The sequence below is a fragment of the Panthera leo genome, chromosome F3 (assembly GCF_018350215.1).
Source record: "Panthera leo isolate Ple1 chromosome F3, P.leo_Ple1_pat1.1, whole genome shotgun sequence".
Taxonomy (NCBI): Eukaryota; Metazoa; Chordata; class Mammalia; order Carnivora; family Felidae; genus Panthera; species Panthera leo.
In genome coordinates, this window is record NC_056696.1 from 32,218,502 (window position 1) to 32,241,192 (window position 22,691).

General features: G+C 39.2%; 1 protein-coding gene across 2 annotated transcripts in view; it reads left to right on the plus strand.

The window, feature by feature from the left end:
- KCNH1 (potassium voltage-gated channel subfamily H member 1) overlaps positions 1–22,691 on the plus strand; it is a 462,687-nt gene that overhangs the window by 2,056 nt on the left and 437,940 nt on the right. The window lies entirely within an intron of this gene.

Below are 22,691 nucleotides of genomic sequence, written 5' to 3' on the forward strand. Positions count from 1 at the left end.
TCCCGACAGTTAACAAGAACAGTATTTTAAAAAAAGGAAAAACCTAAGAAGAAAATCTTGGGGATGTCTGTATCATCAAGGAAGAAAAAAGCTTTAAGAAAGCATTAATAAATAAGGCCCAATGATACAGAATCATGAGAAGGGTTTAAGAAAAGGCCTCTTGATTCGTTAACTAGAATAATGTTAGTTATTTTGTTTGGCTGCTTTTTTATTTAAAAAAAAATTGTTTTTTTTTTTTTTTTTACTATTTTCATTGTAGTTTAAATTTGGAATAGATGATACTTTCTCATACTTCCAAAACCAAAAATCGTAAGAGGAGGGGGCGGCTGGGTGGTCCAGTTGGTTGAGCATCCAACTCTTAATTTTGGCTCAGGTCATGATCTCACAGTTCCTGAGACCAATCCCTGAGTTGGGCTCTGCACTGACAGCTTGGAGCCTGCTTGGGATTCTCTGTCCCTCTTTCTCTGCCCCCACCTGCTTGCACTCTGTCTTTTCTCTCTCTCTCTCTCTCTCTCTCTCAAAAACAGACATTAAGAAAACAAAAGATATAAGAGGAAATACTTAACTATGGTACTGGACATCCAGCAATTGCAAAAAGGCAAGGGAAAAATGTATAAAGATAGGAAAGAAATACATAAATCTGTTATTTGGAGAAATCTTGATAGTCTGTAAGTAAAGTTATAATCTATAAACCTTTAGTATTAATAATAAATTTAGTGAATTGCTGGATACAGTCAGTATATAAATCAACTATATATATATATATATTTTTTTTTTAATGTTTTTTTAAATTTATTTTTGAGAGAGAAAGGAAGGGACAGAATGCGAAGTAGGCTGCAGGCCCTGAGCTGTTGGCACAGAGCCCAACACGGGGCTTGAACTCAAACCCTGAGATCATGACCTGAGCCGAAGTCAGATGCTTAACTGACTGAGCCACCCAGACACCCCATAAATCAATTATATTTTTAAATACTAGCACTAAGCAATTAGAAAATGAAATCTTAAAAGTGGTTAACATACAAATGCATCAAAGATATCAAATACCTAGTGTATTAGCTTCCTATGACAGCTGTAACAAATTACCACAAACTCAGTGGCTTAAAAAAAACTCCTGTCATATTTCTGGAGACCAGAACTCTGAAATCAAGGTGTCAGCAAGGCTGCACTCCCTATAGAGGCTTTAGGGAGAATCTGTTCCCTGCCGTTTCCAGTTTCTGAGTTCTGCTGGCATTCCTTGGTTTGAAGCCACATCACTCCAATCTCTGCCTCTAGCTTCACATTGCTTTCTCTTCTGTGTGTGTCGTGAATTTTCCTCTTCTTCTATTACATAAAGACACTGATAGCATTAGGACCCATCTGGATAATCCAGGATCATCTCCTTGTATCAGGAGCCTTAACTTGATCACATCTGCAGAGACCCTTCTTCTAAATAAGGTAACATTTACAGGTTCCACAGATTAGGACCTGATATTTTGGGGGCACCATTTAACCCATGACACCAAGGAATAAATCCTAATGAAAGATATATAAGAACTATATACAGTAAAACCTTAGTTTGCGAGCATAATTCATTCCAGAAACATGCTTGTAATCCAAAGCACTTGTATATAACAGCGAATTTCCCCATAAGAAATAGTGGAAACTCAGATGATTAAATCCACAACCTAAAAATGTTCATATTAAAATGATTATAATACTCTAATATAATACAAAATAAAGAAAATGCAAAATGTAAAGGAAAATAAAATTAATCTGTACTTACCTTTGAAAATCTTCATGGCTGGTGTGAGGGAGAAGAGAGAGGAAGGTTACTGTGTAGGACGACTTCCCCTGTCACTAATGGATCACTGCTGTCTGTTGGCGCAATGGAATCTTCTTTGTTTTGTGCAGCTAAAATGAAGAACCTATCCAATGACACTTGCTTTTGACTCCTTTGGAGGATTTCGTGGAAATGTGACATCACATTGTCGTTAAACAGATTCATCACTAACTGCTACAGCCTTATTCGGGTGGTGCTTTTCTACAAAATTTTGCACCGTTTCACACATTTTACACATCTCCCTAATCTCATTTGAAGTGAGGGATTCTTCTGCCTTTTTCTCCTCCGCTGCAGATGAGATGCAGACATAGACTTCTTATAAAATCTTACAGTTTCAGCCATTCGCATACCTCATTCATATTTCTCAATGATTTCCTTCTTAACTTCCACTGTAATCATCCCTTTCTTACCACCTTTCTTTTGAACCTTTTTCTTCAGGGGAGTGGGCATTGTAAACACTCGCACGGATATTGACTACAGTATAGTATTAATAAACTCTTGTCATCTACTGTATTTAATGTAACTGACAAGCAGCAGAGAAAAGGGTCTATATCTGCAGGCAGCCTGACCTAGAAAAAAGCATTCCTAGCTTACTCTTATATAGAAAAGCAAAGGACTAGCCACAGGTGCTTTGAAGTGACAAAAAATTCACTAGTGCCAGTTGTGACAACATTCTGAAAAATCACTGATTTCTGCCAAACACCACGTCTCATGTGACCAAGCATGGGAGATGATCACCCACAATCTCGCAGAGAGAGGGAGGGAGAAAAGAACCATTGGCTCAGTTGTGAACATGTGACATTTGGTGTCTCTTACTACTCGTATTGCAAGACGTCGCTTGTTTATCAAGTTAAAATTTATTAGAAATGTTTGCTTGCCTTGTGGAACACTCACAGAACAAGTTATTCTCAATCCAGGGTTTTAATGTACTGAAAATTATAGTATTGAGAGAAATTGGAGGAGGCCCAAGTAACTGGTTAGATACAGTATGCTCATGGATTGCAAGACTCAATATAAAAATGTCAGTCACTCCAACTGATCAATAAATTTAGTCTGATCCTTATTAGAATCCCAGCAGATTGTGTGTATGTCATTTGACAAGTTGAAACTTACATGAAAATTCAGAAGATCAAGAACAGCCAAGACAATCTGGAGGAAGAACAAAGTTGGAGGATTTATGCTACCAGGTGTTAGAAAGTAGATGGATGGAACTAAATAGAACTCGTGAACATTTTATGCAAAGGTGACCCTACTAATGTGGAGAAAACAATGGATGCTTTAATCAATGCTGCCAGGTCAATTGACTATGTGGAAAACAAAATACCTTGATGCCTACTCATACTAAAATAAAAAAACAAAACTCAATAGATTGTGGACCTAAAATAAAAGGTAAAACAATAGTGCTTTAAAAAAAAAATTTTTTTTTAAACGTTTATTTATTATTGAGATGGAGAGAGACACAGGATGAACGGGGGAGGGGCAGAGAGAGAGGGAGACACAGAATCTGAAACAGGCTCCAGGCTCTGAGCTGTCAGCAGAGAGCCCGACGCGGGGCTCGAACTCACGGACCGTGAGATCGTGACCTGAGCCGAAGTCGGACGCTCAACCGACTGAGCCACCCAGGCGCCCTGAAACAATAGTGCTTTTAGAAAATACCATGGGTTATTGTCTTCATAACTTTGGGTAGTCAAATTATTTCCTAAGCAGGACATAAAAAAACATGAAAATGTTGAGGATTCCAGAAAATAGTATGGGGATTGCCTAGCTGGCTCAGTTGGTAGAGCATATGACTAAATCTCAGGGTTGTGAGTTTGAGCCCCACATTTGGGTGTGGAGATTGCTTTAAAAAAATCTTAGTGTAGGAAATGTAAAGGATCTTGAATTATGTCAGGAAACTACAAATAATTTTGTATTCCTGGAGCATGGAGTGAACTCAGAATGAGCCTAGAGAGGCAAGGACTGAACCACATAAAACCCTTGATAGTATTCAAAGGGTTAAGCAATTTATAGACCATGGAAAAGTATCAGAGGGATCTAAGCAAGAGAGTGATTTAGTTCAGTTGGTATTCTAGGTGAAAATTAAATGTGGCAAAGAAATCAATTAGGCTGTTGAATTAGGAAATTATGAGGTTTCAAATTATGGCAGTGATAGCATGAATAGAAGTGGGGACTGATGAAAATATTTAGGAAGTAAAATTAGCAAAATTTGGGGATTGGTTGAATATGGAAATAAAAAGGGGATAGAGGAGTCTAAGCTGATGCCAGGATTTTGGCTTCAGTGTCTGGGTGGATTGTGTCAACAGAGTTGATGGATACTGAAGGTGTATCAATTTGACAGACAAGGAAAATAAATTCATTTCCAGATATGTTGGGTTCTCAATGGGGAGATATCCAGCATGCAGTTAGATATATAATTAAGATCAGGAGTGCAGAAAGTGTTTTATTACCAATTGATTGTAGCTAACTGAGGTCATGAGACCTAACTAGATCTCACAAGAAGAGGATGTAAAATGAGAAGTATAAAGAGCTGAGAATGAAAGCAAATGAGCACCAATGTTGAAGGGCTATAAAGAGGAAAAGAAATCCATAAAAGAGACTAAGCATAAATACAGAAATAAGAGAACTCGGAGAGTATAACTTCCTGAAAGCAAAAGTATAGAGAGATCTGAATAGAAACAGGATCACCAGGACAGCAGAGAAGTCAGTTAAGATAAGGCAACAGTGTGTACAATGCTTCAACAAGTAAGAGAACATGAATGATTTTGGAGAGCAGTTTTACTGGGATCATGAGCAGAAGAACCAAACTGCAGTGGTTTGAGAAGTAAAGAGGTCCTTTAAGGAAATGGGAACAAGTAATATGATCCTACTCCAGAAAAGTACTCCTATGGAAAAGAAAAACACGGAAATACACTTAGCATCTTAAAGCCAAGTAGCTATAGAGTTATAGGCAAGAGTATGTATATATGTAATATTTCAAAAGTTGAAGTACCAGGGATGCCTGGGTGGCTCAGTTAGTTGAGCGTCCAACTTTATCTCAGGGTTCCAGCCCTACATTGAGCTCTGGGCTGACAGCTCAGAGCCTGGAGCCTGCCTGGGATTCTGTGTCTCCCTCCCTCTCTGCCCCTCCCCTTCTCACATTCTGTCTCTGTCTGTCTCTCAAAAATGAATAAACATTAAAAATTTTTTTTAAGTTGAAGTACCAAATGCTATTTCTTCCCTATTATCAGAGGGATATACACAGCTGGAACTTTATGCTAAGGAAAAGAGAGAATAAAGGTTATCTAGGTCTCTGTACATAGTAGATGCTTAATAAATGTTTGCTGAATTGAACAAAACTAATATCCAGACCATAGCAGTATGTATCTCCTTTCTAATAAACACACAAGTAAATATATCTGCCTTTATATGCTGAGAATATTTCTGAAAGTATATATAAAGAAACTTTACTGTTGGGGAAGGGGTGTCACAGTCTGAGATGGAAGGGGGATTTTATTATTTGTATATTCCATTCACAGTTGGTCTCTTTTGCCATGTATATGTATTACTGTTCTGAGGAAATAAATGTTTAAAGAATCAATAGACAAAACAAAGATAAGTATAATTTTTAAAATAATGTAAAAGTAAAGTTCCACCTAATAGAAGCTGAAAAGTAGAAAGGAAGAGGAAAGATGGAAAGAGGATAGACATGTTGTCTTCATTTTACAAAAAGAAAAAAAAATTAAGCAGGGCGGTAATTGTGGACTACACCTTAATTCACCAATTAAACTAGGCACACAGGAAGGACATCAACAGATGTCCTATTTTATTCATACTATCAAGGCTTATAATGATTTTCTTTATGACACCAACTTTGCTGAAAAGTTTATTGGTTTTTGTACTCTTTCACTATTACTTTAGAAGTGCCTGTCTCAGAATAGGTTTAACGCCAAAACGGAGTGAGATGATGCTGTGCAGCATTGGCCCAATGGTGGGGAGAGCCCAAACATTTACATATTTACCACAGGAAGGAGCTTTATGTTTTTGTTTTGTTTTTTGAGAGCCATAGATTCCTAAGGTGGGATGGGGGTGGGATCATATAATCTTAAAGAGCTGACAGGACATTTAGAGGTCTGGCAATGCCCTTTTTTTTTTCTTCACTGCCGGGAATACTTACCATTTCTGAAGCTGCTCCTACAAACTCCATTTAAACAGATACAGAGACAGTAAACTGCAACACAAAGTAGATTATTTCATTTTTTAAGATGTTTGAATCTTAGAAAACCTCTTATTTCTCTCTTTTCTTCTTTTTTTTTTTTACCCAAGGTTTAACTATATCTAGAAAACCCCCAAACAACTGTCTTAAACAAAATGAAAATTTACTTTTCATATAAAAGATATCCAGAAGTAGGCAGTCCTGGGCTGAAATGACAACTTCAATGAAGGTGTCAGCGATCCAGGCTCCTTTTATCTCAGCCCTCCACCTTTCCTAGAGTATCACTTTTTCCCTTGTGATCCAAGATGGCTGTTAGACTCCAGGAAGGAGGAAGAAAGGCAGAAGGGCATACCCCTTAGCTTTAAGGAGATTTTCTAGAAGGACCGCATACAATTTTATGCTGATATATCGATGTTCAGAACTTAGTCACGTGGCCCACTAATTTCAAAGGAGGCTAGGAAATGTCAAAGTGCTCCACTAAAACTCAAGGTTCTAGTGCTGAGGATAAAGGAGGAAATGGGTACTAAAAGCCAACTAGCAAGCTCTGTCACACTAGTCTCTTAAATATTTGAAAAGAACAATCATGTCCCACTTCAGCTTCTTTTTCAGACTAAACAGCATTATTCTCTTTGAGAAATCTTCAATGATACTGTTTTCAGATCCAACAGCTTTTTTATTATCTTATTAAAATGCTCTCGTTTATACTTAAAGTAAGACACTCCCCTCCCCGCCCCCCCCCACCCCCATGTGAGGTCGAATTGGTGCAAAATCAATTGGAAATACGTTGGCCCCTTTGCACCTTTTTAAGATTAATTAATCTCAGGGGTGCTAGGTGGCTCGGTCGGTGAAGCATCCGACATTTTATTTCTGCTCACTTCAAGATTTCATGGTTGTGAGATCAAGCTCCTGGTTGGCTCTGTGCTGGGGGTGGAGCCTGCTTGAGATTCTCTCCCTTTCCTTCTGCCCCTCCCCCGCTCGAGAGCGCGCGCTCTCACTAAAAAACAACAAAAGACACGTTAAAATTAATCCATCCTGAAATAAGCTTTATTGGCAATAACTGCACATGGTTACTAAATCTGGAGTCATCTCTATTATTGTTTAGCTTGTCTCTCTTAGACTCCAGGAGGTTTATTTCCCCTTTTCCCTCCTTCCCCTCCTGAGCAAATGAATATAAATGTATTGTCATTTAATTTCACCTGGTTGTTTTAGCTTATGTGAACCTTTTGTGAACTTTTTGAATTCTAACTTTCCTACTTAGCATATGACTTAGCTGTGGGCATTTGCACCTATGATAAAAAGAATTTCTCTTTCCAAAGCATAAGAGACTGTTAAAAACTGAGAACAAACTGAGGGTTGATGGGGGGTGGGAGGGAGGGCAGGGTGGGTGATGGGTATTGAGGAGGGCACCTTTTGGGATGAGCACTGGGTGTTGTATGGAAACCAATTTGACAGTAAATTTCATATATTAAAAAATAAAAAAATAAAAAAAAAATAAAAATAAATAATTAAAAAAAAAGAATTTCTCTTTAAGAACAGAAATAGTGTCAGGGGGCCTGGGTGGCTTAAGAGGCCAACTTCCGCTCAGAGTCATGATCCTGTGCTTCCTGGGTTCAAGCCTCTCGTCGGGCTCTGTGCTGACAGCTCCGGGCCTGGAGCCTACTTGGGATGCTGTGTCTCCTTCTCTGTCCATCCCCAGCTCATGCTCTCTTAAAAATAAATAAACATTTAAAAAAATTTTAAAAAATAGTGTCTTAATTTATATTCTCAGCATTGGGTACAGTCCTGTGCATAGTAGATTCTCAATATTTGTTTGTGAATGAATCCTGCAGTTAGAAGTAAAGTACATTTTCCTGAAGATTTTTTTTTTTTTTAAATTCTGGAATTGTTTATGAAAGGAGACTATGAAATCTCCCTGCCTTTTAAAATAATATAGACATTTATGTGTCTGGGACAATTATATTTGAACACATATCCTGACTTTTAAAAGTGGGAAGGTGATTTAAGCAGTTTTGCTAAATTTCTAGATCATACAAATATGATTTGGTAAAGACTTATTTGGCTAAATTAAAAAAAAATGAAAAGACTAGACGCTGACAAGTTTAAAGTTTATATCTTAACTCTGCCCCTAATCCATATTATCCTTTCCTTACACACTTCTTTCCCTAAGTTTTACATATTACAAAAAATAGAATTCACAAATCAAAATTTGTTTTCAATTGAAAAAGGCGTTTAAAGAACATATTCACCAAAATCAGTCTAGGATCCAAATTCTGAGCTAATTTGAAGATTTGGGGATAAGATTAGGGGCACCTGAGTGGCTCAGTTGGTTAAGCATCTGACTATGGCTCAGGTCATGATCTCATAGTTCGTAAGTCTGGGCCCTGCTTTAGGTTCTGTGCTGACAGCTCAGAACCTGGAGCCTGCTTTGGATTCTGTGTCTCCCTCTCTCTCTCTCTGCCCTTCCCAGGTCATGCTCTGTCTCTGTCTCTGTCTCTCTTAAAAATAAAATAAGCATTAACAAAAAATTAAGATTTGGGGATAAGATTAGATAGGGCAACCTCTGAAATGGAAACAAACTAACATTAAATTCATTTGTGGAAATAACCCTAGAAAGTGACTTGAAAATGTTTTAGAAAAATGCTGCTCATGAAATTAGGGGGCTCCTAATGTATATTCTTATAGACTGGAGATAGTAATCTAAATGTAATGTATAGAATGATCTATAAATTTGGCACTTAGACCTTAATCACACACACACACACACACACACACACACACACACACACACCAGTAACTGGCACATAGCAAATATTCAGATGTTAATTATTATTATTAAATGTATAGATTAGAAATAAAATCAAAGAGCTTATTCAGAAAGAGACCAAGGAAATGGCACCCCAAATCTATACAATGTTCCTTTACTTAGAATACAATATTCCTAGAGGTAACAATACAAAGAAACAGGTTCCCTGAAGAAACCTGGATTTACTGGATATATACAGGATTTGTTAAAAGTAACTTACCAACTGTACTATGTTTAGTCCCCCTTTCCTTCTGGTTACAGGGTCTCTTAGCTACATCTTGATCTGATTTCATTACTTTTGGTTATCAGAATAATGTGATTCTATTTAGCATGGGCCAAATTTGTGGCTCTCAGGGCTTGCCATGGACCCTTATTGCTATTAAGTCTCTCTCTCTGTGTCTCTCTCTCACACCTATACACGCACACACACACATGCACACACACATACACACACACACACTCAAGTACACATCTCATTTCTCATCTCTCAGCTCTATTTTCTCTGTGTTTACCTTCATTCTCTGTTACTGCAAGAAGCCACTTCTAGATAGGAACTTCGTTTAAGCCTTATTAAATAGCAAGGAATGAAGGAGAAATGGGGTGCTTTACTAGACCAGTGGCTTTTCAAACCTTTTATAACCCAGTGCAATACAGATTATATTGTCAACCCAATAGAGACAGACATAAATGTGTATCAGTCAGCTGTTTCTGCATTATAACAACAAGAAAATCTCAGGGGCATGCAACACTAAGCATTTATTTTCGCTCAATGGTGTATATTGGTTAGGGTCAGCTGATCTATGCTAGACTCAGCTGGGTGTCATGGCTAATTCTTGGCAGGGTTTGCTCATGTGTCTGGATTGGTTGGTGGTTAGCTGACATAGGCTTCTCTTACTCAGGGGAGGGTCAGCCTTTTTGTTTTATTATGTTTTCAACTGACTGGACAAGGCTCACCCACATTAGAGAGAGCAACCTGCTTAATTCAGTCTAAGGATTTAAATGTTAATCTCACCCAGAAACACCTTCAAAGGAACACTCAAAATATTTGACCAAATATCTGGGCACCCTATGGACCAGTCAAGTTGACACATAAAATTAACCATCACAGCCTTTTTATGCTTTGCTTTCCTAGAATAGTAATCGACCCCAATCTACCTCTTAGGTTACTCCTTCCCCACCCTCCTTCAGGAAGAAAAATCATTGTAACACTCTTGTTTCTGAAAGATGTATCATATTTTCTTGTGGTTTTGTGAACTCCCAATCCACCACTGAATACTCTTTGGGGTTTAATACCTCACTGTGAATAATACTATTTTACACAAAATTTGTCTTATATGATTGTATATTTTGTTTACAAACACACATAAAGCTATTTAAAATCCTTGTGAGGGGCGCCTGGGTGGCGCAGTCGGTTAAGCGTCCGACTTCAGCCAGGTCACGATCTCGCGGTCCGTGAGTTCGAGCCCCGCGTCAGGCTCTGGGCTGATGGCTCGGAGCCTGGAGCCTGTTTCCGATTCTGTGTCTCCCTCTCTCTCTGCCCCTCCCCCGTTCATGCTCTGTCTCTCTCTGTCCCAAAAATAAATAAAAAACGTTGGAAAAAAATAAAAATAAAAAAAAATAAAATAAAATCCTTGTGAAATAGAATGGAATATAAATATGCATACATTGTTTTTACCAACCAAATGTTTTACATCTTTAACAATTTCTCTTATAAAATGAAAGCTGTGTTTTAAGAAAGGTCTTAAGTTGTTGGGTTTTCAGACTAACTCAATCTTCTCTTTTTCTTCCTTTTTTAAAAATGTTTATTTATTTTTGAGAGAGAGAGAGAGAGATAGCGAGCAGGGGAGGGGCAGAGGGAGAGGGAGACACAGAATCCCAAGCAGGCTCCAGGCTCTCAGCTGTCAGCACAGAGCCCGATGCAGGGCTCGAACTCACAATAGTGAGATCATGACCTGAGCCGAAGTCAGACAGTCAACTGACTGAGCCACCCAGGTGCCCCTTTTTTCTTCCTGTTTTATTAATAAACCAGAAAAGGCTTTCCTGGTTCTTAGTTTTTTTCTATTTTTTTTTTTTCACAGTTTCTTAGTTTGAAAGAACAGAGATGTTGTAGACACTAGCTGATAAACCCAGAGTCTTTAAAATTCATTCCATCAGGATTTCATAAACATTTACCCATCATAATTTTGAGATATTTGGAACACATAGATGAGTAATTTATAGTCAGTTGCTTTTAGGGATTCATAACCATATGAAAGAGAGAGAGAGAGAGAGAGAGAGAGAGAGAGAGAGAGAGAGAGAGAATGATCAAAAACATAATCCTGGAACTTAAAGCCCCATGCTTTTCCACTTAACAGGTGAACTAGATGCAAAAATCTATAACCAGTTGGGCAGATTATATTGAATGGTGTAACCCAGTACAAGAGAAAACACTGAGGTGACACCCAGTTTTATAAATCTGTACCTGGGTTTGAGCCTGGCTCAAGAGAATTAAGCCAGTGGGCAAAATGCCAGTCTGGTGACTGACTGGCATGAGTTCAATATGACTTGCCATACCTCCCAACAATCCTGTTGTTTAAAGTCCACTCCTTTTCTCATTCCCAACAAGGGCTATTTCAGATATTCTCCATTGTTTTCATTTCTCCATCTGTACTACTCACTTCTCCACTTTAATAGATGACCTTTTTTTCTGACTTCAACCCTCTCCCCCAACCATAAGCTATTAACACTCAGCCACCAAATTATAGTCCAAGCCTCTACCTTCCCTCCCCTTCCAAAGGTCAGTGTAGAGATCATGGGGAAGTTCGGACTCACATTGCCCTTAAGCTGCCTACTCAGTTTCTTTTCGAGGTACCTAGTCAGCTGTGTGTCACTGTTTTCTGTACTGCTGGTCACTGAGAGGAAATCTAGGACAGGGTATCCTTCAGGGAAGACATGAGACTGAGGAAGACTACCACTCCAGTTTATCCAGGATCATCAGTTAGACTGCAAATACACATGAGTCTCTTTACTGATGCGTTGAGCCAATTTTAAAAGTGGATTTGCAATGTGGAAGAAAAAAGGCCAAAACTCTGCACTGAATGGGCTTCTCCCTGAATCCAAAGGAAAACTATCTGTAGCAAACACTGTCAGTATCCTGCCTCATATCCCCCTGGGCTTAAGTTCACTGTGAGTATGGTTTCCACACACACAGTTTCTTACCTCAAGCCTCCATGTCTTTTTCCTTTGCCTGAAGGGTCTCTTCAGTCCCATGGGAGGTTGTTCTGCTACAGCAGGTATGCAACACACAAGTGTGGAGGGGGAGTTACACCTTTGGGGGCAATCTTCAACCAATAGGGATTGGGGTGGGTGAATAAATGCCCCAGCTACCTCACCACCACAGGGATGATTCTGTGCTGTCCCACCTGGTTCCTCAGAAAATTCTCTGTGGGATTGAGTCCTAGTTGTCTACTCATTAACAATGGAAAACCACTCATTGCTAACCCACTCATTAACGCCACTCAATAAAGCACACTTGCTGGCTTTTCTCCATTTTCTGTCTCACTTTTCCCAAGTCTTCTTCTGTGCTTCTTAGAATCACCTCACAAATAAACTTTCTACACCCAAAGCCTTGCACCCAAGAGTTTGCTTTTTAAGAAGCCCAAACTAAGATGTTGAACAACTTAGGTTTTTCAGAAAGGGATTCCCATAACTAGAGTCACCTACACTGACTATGCAGCTTTCAGATCTGTTTCTGTATCAGATACCTCTTGTGAAACTTCTTGTGAACCATTTCAGAGTGTCTTGGCCTCACTTATCTTTGCATATCCTTTCAGCTTCCTCTAGGTGCAACCTGGCAATATCTCACATCAGGCCCATGGAGCTTGCTTCTCACTCTCCACCTGGGCTTTGTCTGATGATTCCATAGTGAAGAACAGTGTAGAAACTGATTGTGGTTCTCATGCTTATGCAACTCAGGAGTACTGAGCCATGCAACTCATGGCTTTGGAGGGGGGATCTTTGAGCAGTGGGGTATGGGATCCAACTGATAAATACTACCCCCGTTTTATCTCTAATTAACAGCCTGGAGATGTATCTCAGGCAACTCCTTGGAAGCCCCAGTGGATCCTACAGTAAATCACCCACAGTAGTGTCCAACTTGATAATGCATCTTTGCAGTGTTTTTTTGTCTTCCCTGTTCCCCCACATCCCTTGATCCTGCCTCCTGGTTCACACTCCTCAATAAAGAATGTGTACTTAAGCCGTTGTTTCAGGCTCTGTTTCCTGGTGAATTAGGGTAAGATAGTACCTTTCTTCTTATCAGCCTCATTTTTTAATTCTTCCCTGTGAAAGTTTTATCAACCTTTTGGTAAACCAAGAATGGTGGTGGCTCCCTGGATTCATACTTTTTGCCTCATTTGTACTATTTGTATTATTCTGTAAATTTGCATCATTTAGTCTGAAATGATGCCCTGTAGTTTCAGAGCCTGGTGAGGGATGTCAAATCACACAGATACTTTTTTTTCCCCCCTTTTTCTTTTTGCTTTGGTGCACAGCTGTGGGGAGATTTGACACACCGGGTCTCCTAATGGGTCCAAAATAGGTTGGAACTGGTGAGTTGGGCCCTTTCTTTGATGTAGCTATCAGTGTAAATTGCACAACTGTTGCTCTCCTGCTGTACACGAAGAGACAAACATGAATACACTGTGGTGGTAGTCACCATCTAAAATGGCTCCTGGTGATCTGTGATCCTGATATTCACTCCCTTGTACAATCCCCTCCTCTTGAGTGTCAGTGGGATCCAGTGACTTGGTTCTAACAAATAGAATACAGCAAAAGTGATGAGATGTCACTTCCAAGATTAGGTTAGAAAGGACTGTGACTTCCATCTTGCTCACACATTCTCTCTGGTTCTTCTCTCTTGTTCATTCTGATGAAGCCAGCTGCCATGTTGTGAGATACCCTATAGAAAAGCCTACATGGCAAGGAACTGAGAGAGGCCTCTGGCCAACAGTCTGCAAAGAACTGAGGCCTTCAGTGCAATAGCCCAGGAGAAGCCAAATCCTGCCAATGACCAGATGGGTGAGCTTGGAAACACATTCTTCCTTCAGCTGATCTTTGAGGTGACTGCAGGCAGCCCCCAACTTACTTATAATTTTTTCACTTTACAATGGTATGGAAGCAATACACACACACTCAGTAGAAACTATACTTCAAATTTTGAATTTTAATCTTTTCTGGGGCTGGCAATATACAGTACGATCTTTTTCATGACACTGGGCAGAGGCAGTGAGCTGTAGCTCCCAGTCAGTCAGGCAATTATGAGGGTGGACAACCATTCTGTACCCAAACAACCAGGCTGGTTTTCACTTTCAGTACAGTAGTCAATAAATTACATGATATATTCAACACTCTATTATAAAATAGGCTTCCTGCTAGATGATGTTGCCCAGCTGTAGTATAATGTAAGTGTTCTGAGCATGAAGGTAGGCTAAGCTATGATGTTTGGTAAGTTGGTTGTATTAAATGCATGTTCAACTTAATGGCATTTTCAATTTATGATGGATTTATATGGATGTGATCCCATTGTAAGTCAAGGAAGATATGTATAGCCCCATCCAACATTTTGATTGCAGCCTTGTGAGAGACCCTGGCTCAGAGGACTCAGCCAAGCCATTTTGTGATTCCTGACCCACATGAACTGTGAAATAATAAATGTTGTATTCATAATATATTGCCCTCGGGGCACCTGGATGGCTCAGTCAGTTCAATGTCCAACTCTTGATTTCGGCTCAGGTCATGATCCCATGGTTGTGGGATTGAGCCCTACACTGGGCTTTGCACTGAGTGTGGAACCTACTTAAAATTCTCTCCCTCTGCCACTTTCACTCACTCGTGCATACACACACTCTCTCTCTTTCAAATAAAATAATAATAATAATAATATATTGTCCAAAAACAAATATTAATTCTCAGGGACAGTAAATCTAAAGCCATAAAGAAGAACATATTTTCTGATTACATTTGATTTGAAATGGGTTACCTTCCACAACTCGCCCCCTATTGGAATCAACTAGTTACTTTAAACATTTTATTTACTTATTTATTTATTTATTTATTTATTTATTTATTTATTCATAGCATGTGCACACATGTGAGCAGGGCAGAGAGTGAGGAAGAGAGAGAATCCCAAGTAGGCTCCAAGTTGTGAGTGCAGAGCCTGACACAGGGCTTGATCCCACAAACTGTGAGATCATGACCTGAGCCAAAATCAAGAGTCAGACATTCAACGAACTGAGCTACCCAGGCACCCCTACTTATTTTTTATTTGAGAGAGAGAGAGAAAAGGCAGGGGAAAGGGGCAGGGGCAGAGGGAGAGAGAGAGAGAGAGAGAGGGAGAGAAACCCAAGCAGTCTCCACTCAGTGCAGAGCCTGGAGCAGGGCTTGATCCCACAACCCTGGGATCATGACCTGAGCTGAAACCAAGAGTCAAACACTCAATCAGCTGAGCCACCCAGGTACCCCTCTACTAGTTATTTTAAACTGTAGAGTAGTTAGTTCCTTTTATATTTTCTCTTTCAGCCTTCAGATACAATAACAGAGTTATGAGTATACCTACCTTAGTTGAAACCACTAAAATGATGGTTTGAAGTGTTTCCCTTCAAGAAAAACAAGTTTCCATCCTGTTTTTATGGCTGCAAGGCCAAATCTCTCTCTCTCTCTCTCTCTCTCTCTCTCTCTAAAGTATGTATTCAGCAAACTTTGAGAACCTACTACTGGGTGCACCAAGTCCCCTGACTAAGGTTGGGGGTTACAAGGATTAACTAGACTTGGTCTTTAGTGAGGGAGTCTAACAAGCCGACAAGGCCATTAAATACGGTAGGATAAGCCTCAGCCGCTTTGGAAACACAGAGTGGGGATTCTGTAAGATTTTTTGTAGGACTTGATTTCTGAATTGACATCTGAACAACAAGTGGTAGATGACCAGATGGAGTAAATGGAAGGGAGTCTGTGTTAAGAGCGGAACAGTATGTGCACAGCCTTGGAATCTTAATCATTAGGTTATTCTATTTCACTTTTTCTGTATTTTTAGTATCTCCCTTTCCATTTGGCCTCTTCTTCTTGGCCTTTAAACATCTTAATATTTATTAGAATCAAAAACAATGAAAAAGAAGATGGCAGAGTAGGAGGACCCTAAGCTCATCTTGTTCCACAGATGACAACTAGATAATATACCAGTGAATAACCCAGAAAATGACCTGAAGACAAGGCAGAACAAATGCCACAACTAAATATAGAGAAGAGGCCATATTGGAGAGGGTAGGAAGAGTGGAGATTGGAAGCTAAATGGACCTGCAGCACTATCCCTGGGAGGGAGGGAGACTGTGGGCATGGAAAGAGGAAAGAAACATACCCTTACACTGAGGAGCCCACACAGGAAAATGAATCCCCATAACATTTGGCTTTGAAAACCAGAGGGGCCAAACTTCGTGAGTTTTTACAACCAGTAGAACTTAAAACCTGGATTTTAGAATCAAAGGCTCAGCTCTGGGAGAGCCAGGAAAGTCAAAAGGAAACTGACTCCCCACCCTTAAAGAGACAATACGAAAAATAGTCCATGGAGATACAGCATAGAAGCAGCAGTTTGAAAAATGCCTGGGGTGTACAGGAGGGAGAGTAGTTTACTCATCTCAGAGCATGTCCCAAAGGGGCAGAGATCCTTGGGAGACCTCTCCAGGAATAAAGGAGCAGACAGGGGCCAATTTCCTCCCTTATCCCCTAGCATAAACACATGGCCACCTATAGGAACCACCCTAGTGCTGACACTACCTAACTTGCTAACACCAGTCCCCTATTCCTCTCTGTCGCCTTGTGCTGTGTTTCAGTCAAGTCTTGTCTCCAGCCAAGCCTGCCTCAGTCCTGAAATTGCAGGGCCACTCCCACAGAGGGCCAGTGGCCCAAACCTTGCTAATACCGCTGGACTGCTACACTGCCCAACACCCCCCCTTCCCGCATATTGCAGATCTGCTCCCTCCAATATGTTCTTGGCTAGAGCCCATCAAGGGAGGTGCCACACACCTGGTAGTGTGCAAGCAGCCCCTCACTGCCTAGCACCACTCCAAGATGACTCCTGCCCTGGAGAGAGGGGAAGATAACCACACACACCAGTCAGAGGCCTCAGCAGTGTGCTGAAGGCTGACAACTGGTCTGACTGCAAGCCTCGCACGATAAGGAAAGCCTTTGGGCTTTGGGAAAATACCCTGCAGTTTGGTGCTACCACATCTCTGGTAAATGCTTAGTCTGACTCAAACCCAAGGCAGCTCCAGACTGGCCCACTAACACCACAGGGAACCAAACACTGACCACAAGAGGCAACGAGAGCCACTGCAGATAACAGGACTGAAGAAAAATGTGGCTGAGCCACAATAGCAGGGCACATGCACATAGGAGACACACCTGAAGAGCCAGATTTCAGTAAACAGGGAACATTGCACTGCAGGGCACTATAGAACCTCTTCTTAATAAGGCCATTATTTTCAAGAGCAGGAGACATAGCTGACTTTCCTAACATAGAGAAAAAGACACAGGGAGTTAGACAAAATGTGGAGACAAAGAATAAGTCCAAAATGAAAGAAACGGACAAAAATCACAGCAAGATATCTAAGCAAAATGGAAATAAGTAATATGTCTGATAGAGAATTTAAAATTATGATCATAAAGATACTTACTGGACTTGAGAAAAGAGTGGAGGACATTAGCAAGACCCTTAACAAAGAGATTAAAAAAGAACCAATCAGAGATGAAGAACACAATAAAAGCAATTAAAAATACACTAGATGGAATAAATAGTACATTAGAGGAAGCAGAAATACAAATCAGAGACCTAGAGGGCAGAGTAATGGAAAGTAATCAAGCTGAGCAGGTGAGAAAAAAATTATGCAAAATGAGAATAGACTTAGGGAATCAGTGATACCATCAAGTGTAATAACATTCACATTACAGGGACTCCAGAAGGAAAAGAAAGAGAAAAGAGGGGCAGAAAGTTTATTTGAAGAAATAATAGCTGGAAACCTCCTGAATCTGGGGAAAGAAACAGAAATCCAGATCCAGGAGGCACAGAGACGCCCAACAAAATCTACCCAAGGAGGTCCACACCAAGACACATAGTAATTAAAATGACAAAAAGTAGTAAGGAGAGAATTTTATTTTTTTTAAGTTTATTTATTTGTTTTTTTTGTTTATTTATTTAGTTATTTATTTAGAGAGGGAGAGAGCACACATACACATGTGAGCAGGGGAGGGGCAGAGAGAGAGAGACAGACAGAGAGAGAGAGAGAGAGAGAGAGAGAGAGAACCCCAAGCAGGCTCCTTACTATTGGTGCAGAATCCAATGTGGGGTTCAATCCCATGAACTGTGAAACCATGACCTGAGCCAAAATCAAGAGTCAGATGCCTGACCAAATGAACCACCCAAGTGCTCCAAGAGAGAATTTTAAAAGCACCAAGAGAGAAGAAAACAGTTACATACAAGGGAAACTCCATAAGGCTGTTAGCTGATTTTTCAGCAGAAACATTGCAGGACATAAGGGAATGGTATGAAAATATTCAAAGGGCTGAAAGGAAAAAATCTACAGCCCAGAATATTCTATCCAGGAAGGCTATCATTTGGAATACAAGGAGAGGTAAAGAGTTTCCCAGACAAACAAAAGTTAAAGGAATTCATGACCACTGACCTAGCCCTACAAGAAATGTCAAAGGGGACTCTGAATGAAAAGGAAAGACCGTAATCAAGAATAAGGAAAGTAGAAAACACAAAAGTAGTAAAGATAGGTATACCTGAAAAATCAGTCAAAGGACTCACAGGATAAAAGGATGTAAAGTATGACACTGTATACTTAAATATGGGGAGGAGAAATGTAAAAAATGGGTTCAAACTTAAGCAGCCATCAACTTAAGATAGACTACTATATGCAGAATAGTAACCACCAATCAAAAGCCAGTAATAGAAATGCAAAAAATAAAGAGAAAGGGATCCCAGTATATCACTAAAGAAAGCCTACTAATCATGAGAGAAAAGAGCAAGGAAAGAAAGGAACAAACTACAAAAACAACTATAAAACAAGTAACAAAATGGCAATAAATACATACCTGTAAATAATACTTTGAATGTAAATGGACTAAATGCTCCAATGAAAAGACATAGGGTGATAGAATGGATAAAAAATAAGACCCATCCCCATGCTGCCTACAAGGATTCATTCCAGACCTACAGACACATGCAGATTGAAAGTGAAGGAATGGAGCAGCATTTATCATGCAAATGGATGTTAAAAGAAGCTGGGGTAGCAATACTTATATTGGACAAAATAAAAAAAAAAAGATTCACCAAGATCAAATGGGATTTATCTCTGGGATGTAGTGTTGTTCAACATTCTCAAATCAAGTGATACATCGATAAGAAATGGATAAAAACCATATGATCATTTCAATAGATGCAGAAAAAGTATTTGACAAAGTACAAAACAAAGAGGGTAACAAAAGGCAAAGAAGGATACTATTTAATAATAAAGAGAACAATCCAGCAAGAAGATTTAACAATAGTAAATATTTCTGCCCCCAACAAAGAAGCACCCAACTATTTAAAGCAGTTAATGACAAACATAAAGGAAATAATCGGGGGTACCAGGGTGGCTCAGTCAGTTAAATGTCAGACTCTTGATTTTGGCTCAGGTCATGATCTCACAGTTCATGAGTTTGAGCCCTACATCGGGCTTTGCACTGACAGCACGGAACCTGCTTGGGATTCTCTCTCTGCCCCTTCTCTGCGCTCTCTTTCTCTCTCAAGATAAATAAATAAGGTTTTAAAAAAGGAAGTAATTGATAATAATACAATAATAGCACCCCACTTACATCAATAGATAGATCATGCAAACAGAAGATCAACAAGGAATTAGAGGCTTTGAATGACACATTGGACCAGATGGACCTAACAAATATATTCAGAACATTCCATCCTAAAACAGTAGAATACACATTCTTTTCAAGTGCACATTGAGCATTCTCCAGAACAGATCGCATATTAGGCCACAAAACAAATCTCAACAAATTCAAAAAGATCAGTCATACCATGCATCTTTCCTGACCACAATGTTCTGAAACTAGAAATCAACCACAAGAAAAAAATCTAGGAAAAGCTCAAAACATAGAGGTTTAATAACATGCTACTAAACAATGAATGAGTCAACCAAGAAATCAAAGAGGAAATAAAAAAATACATGGAGACAAATGAAAAAGAAAACACAATGGTCCAAAATCTTTGAGATGCAGCAAAAGCAGTTATAAGAGGAAAGTTTATAACAATATAGGCCTTCCTCAAGAAGTAAGAAAAACCTCAAACAACCTAACCTTATACCTAAAGGATCTAAAAAATGAACAACAACAACAACAACAACAACAAAACCCAAATACAGTAAAAGGAAGGAAATAATAAAGATTAGAGAAGAAATAAATGATATAGAAACAATACAAAACAAAATGAACAAACAAAAAGAAACTAAAAAACAATAAAACAGATAAATAAAACCAGGAGGTGGTTCTTTGAAAGTAACAACAAAATTGATAAACTTTTAGCCAGCATCATCAAAAGAGAGAGAGAGGGGATTCAAAGAAACAAAATCAGAAATGAAAGAGGAGATGGGAATGCAAGCTGGTGCAGCCACTCTGGAAAACAGTATGGAGGTTCCTCAAAAAACTAAAAATAGAACTACCCTATGATCCAGCAATTGCACTACTAGGCATTTATCCATGGGATACAGGTGTACTGTTTCAAAGGGACACATGCACCCCCATGTTTATAGCAGCACTATCAACAATAGCCAAAGTATGGAAAGAGCCCAAATGTCCATCGATGGATGAATGGATAAAGAAGATGTGGTATATATATATACAATGGAGTATTACTCGGCAATCAAAAAGAATGAAATCTTGCCATTTACAACTACATGGATGGAACTGGAGGGTATTATGCTAAGTGAAATTAGTCAGTCAGAGAAAGACAAACATCATATGACTTCACTCATATGAGGACTTTAAGAGACAAAACAGATGAACATAAGGGAAGGGAAACAAAAATAATATAAAAACAGGGAGGGGGACAAAACAGAAGAGACTCATAAATATGGAGAACAAACTGAGGGTTACTGGAGGGGTTGTGGGGGGGGATGGGCTAAATGGGTAAGGAGCATTAAGGAATCTACTCCTGAAATCATTGTTTCACTATATGCTAACTAATTTGGATGTAAATTTAAAAAAATAAAAAATAAAATTAAAAAAAGAAATGAAAGAGGAGAAATAACAACTGACATCACAGAAATACAAAGGATTATAGCAGAATATTATGAAAAACTATATGACAACAAATTGAGCAACCTGGAAGAAATGGTTAAATTCCTAGAAACATATAACCTTCCAAAACTCAATCAGGAAAAACTAGAAAATTTGAACAGACTGATTACCAGTAATGATATTGAATCAGTAATCAAAAAACTTCCAACAAACAAAAGTCCAGGGCCAGACAGCTTCACAAGTGAATTCTACTAAACATTTAAAGAACAGGGCGCCTGGGTGGCTCAGTCGGTTAAGCGTCCGACTTCAACTCAGGTCACGATCTCGCGGTCTGTGAGTTCGAGCCCCGCGTCAGGCTCTGTGCTGACAGCTCAGAGCCTGGAGCCTGTTTCAGATTCTGTGTCTCCCTCTCTCTCTGCCCCCCCACCCCGTTCATGCTCTGTCTCTCTCTGTCTCAAAAATAAATAAACATTAAAAAAAAAAAAGAAGACTTAATACCTATTCTCAAACTAGTCCAAAAAATAGAAGAGGAAGGAAAACTTCCAAATTCATTCTATGAGGCCAGCATTATCCTGATACCAAAACCAGGTAAAGACATTACAAAAAAAGAGAACTTCAAGCCAATATCTGTAGTTGCAACAATCCTCAACAAAATATTAACAAACCAAATTCAAAAATACGTTAAAAAATGATCCACTGGGGTGCCTGGGTGGCTCAGTCGGTTGAGTGTCTGACTCTTGGTTTCAGCTTCAGGTCTTGATCTCAGGAGTCATGAGTTCAAGTTCTGTATTGGGGTACATGTTGGGTGTGGAGACTACTTTAAAAAAAGATCCACTAAGATCAAGTGAGACTTATCTCTGGGATGTAAGTGGGGTTTAGTATTCTCAAATAAATCAAAGTGATACATCACATCAATAAGAAAAGGATAAAAACCATATGATCATTTCAATAGATGCAGAAAAAGGAGTTGACAAAGTACAATATCCATTCATGATAAAAACCTTCAACAATGTAGTGTTTAGATGAAACATACCTCTAAGGCCATATATGAAAAACCCACAGCTAACATCATATCCGATGGTAAAAAACAGAGCGTTTCCTCTAGGAACGAGACAAGAATGTCCGCTCTCACCAGTTTTATTCAACATGGTACTGGAAGTCCTAGGCACAGCAATCAGACAAGAGAAAGGAATAAAAGGCATCCAAATTAGTAAGGAAGATGTAAAACTTTCACTATTTGCAGATGACATGATACTATATATAGAAAATCCTAAAGACTCTAACAAAAACCTACTAGAACTGATACATGAATTTAGTAAGGTCACAGGATACAAAATCAATGTGTAGAAATCTGTTGCATTTATATACACCTAAAATGAAGCAGCAGAAAAGAGAAATTAAGAAAACAACCTTATTTACAACTGCACCAAAAATAATAAAATACGTAGGAATAAACTTAACTGAAAAGATGAAAGAAAGGTATTACATGCTCAAGGATTGGAAGAACAAAGTTTGTTAAATGTTCATACTACCGAAAGCAATCTACATGTTTAATG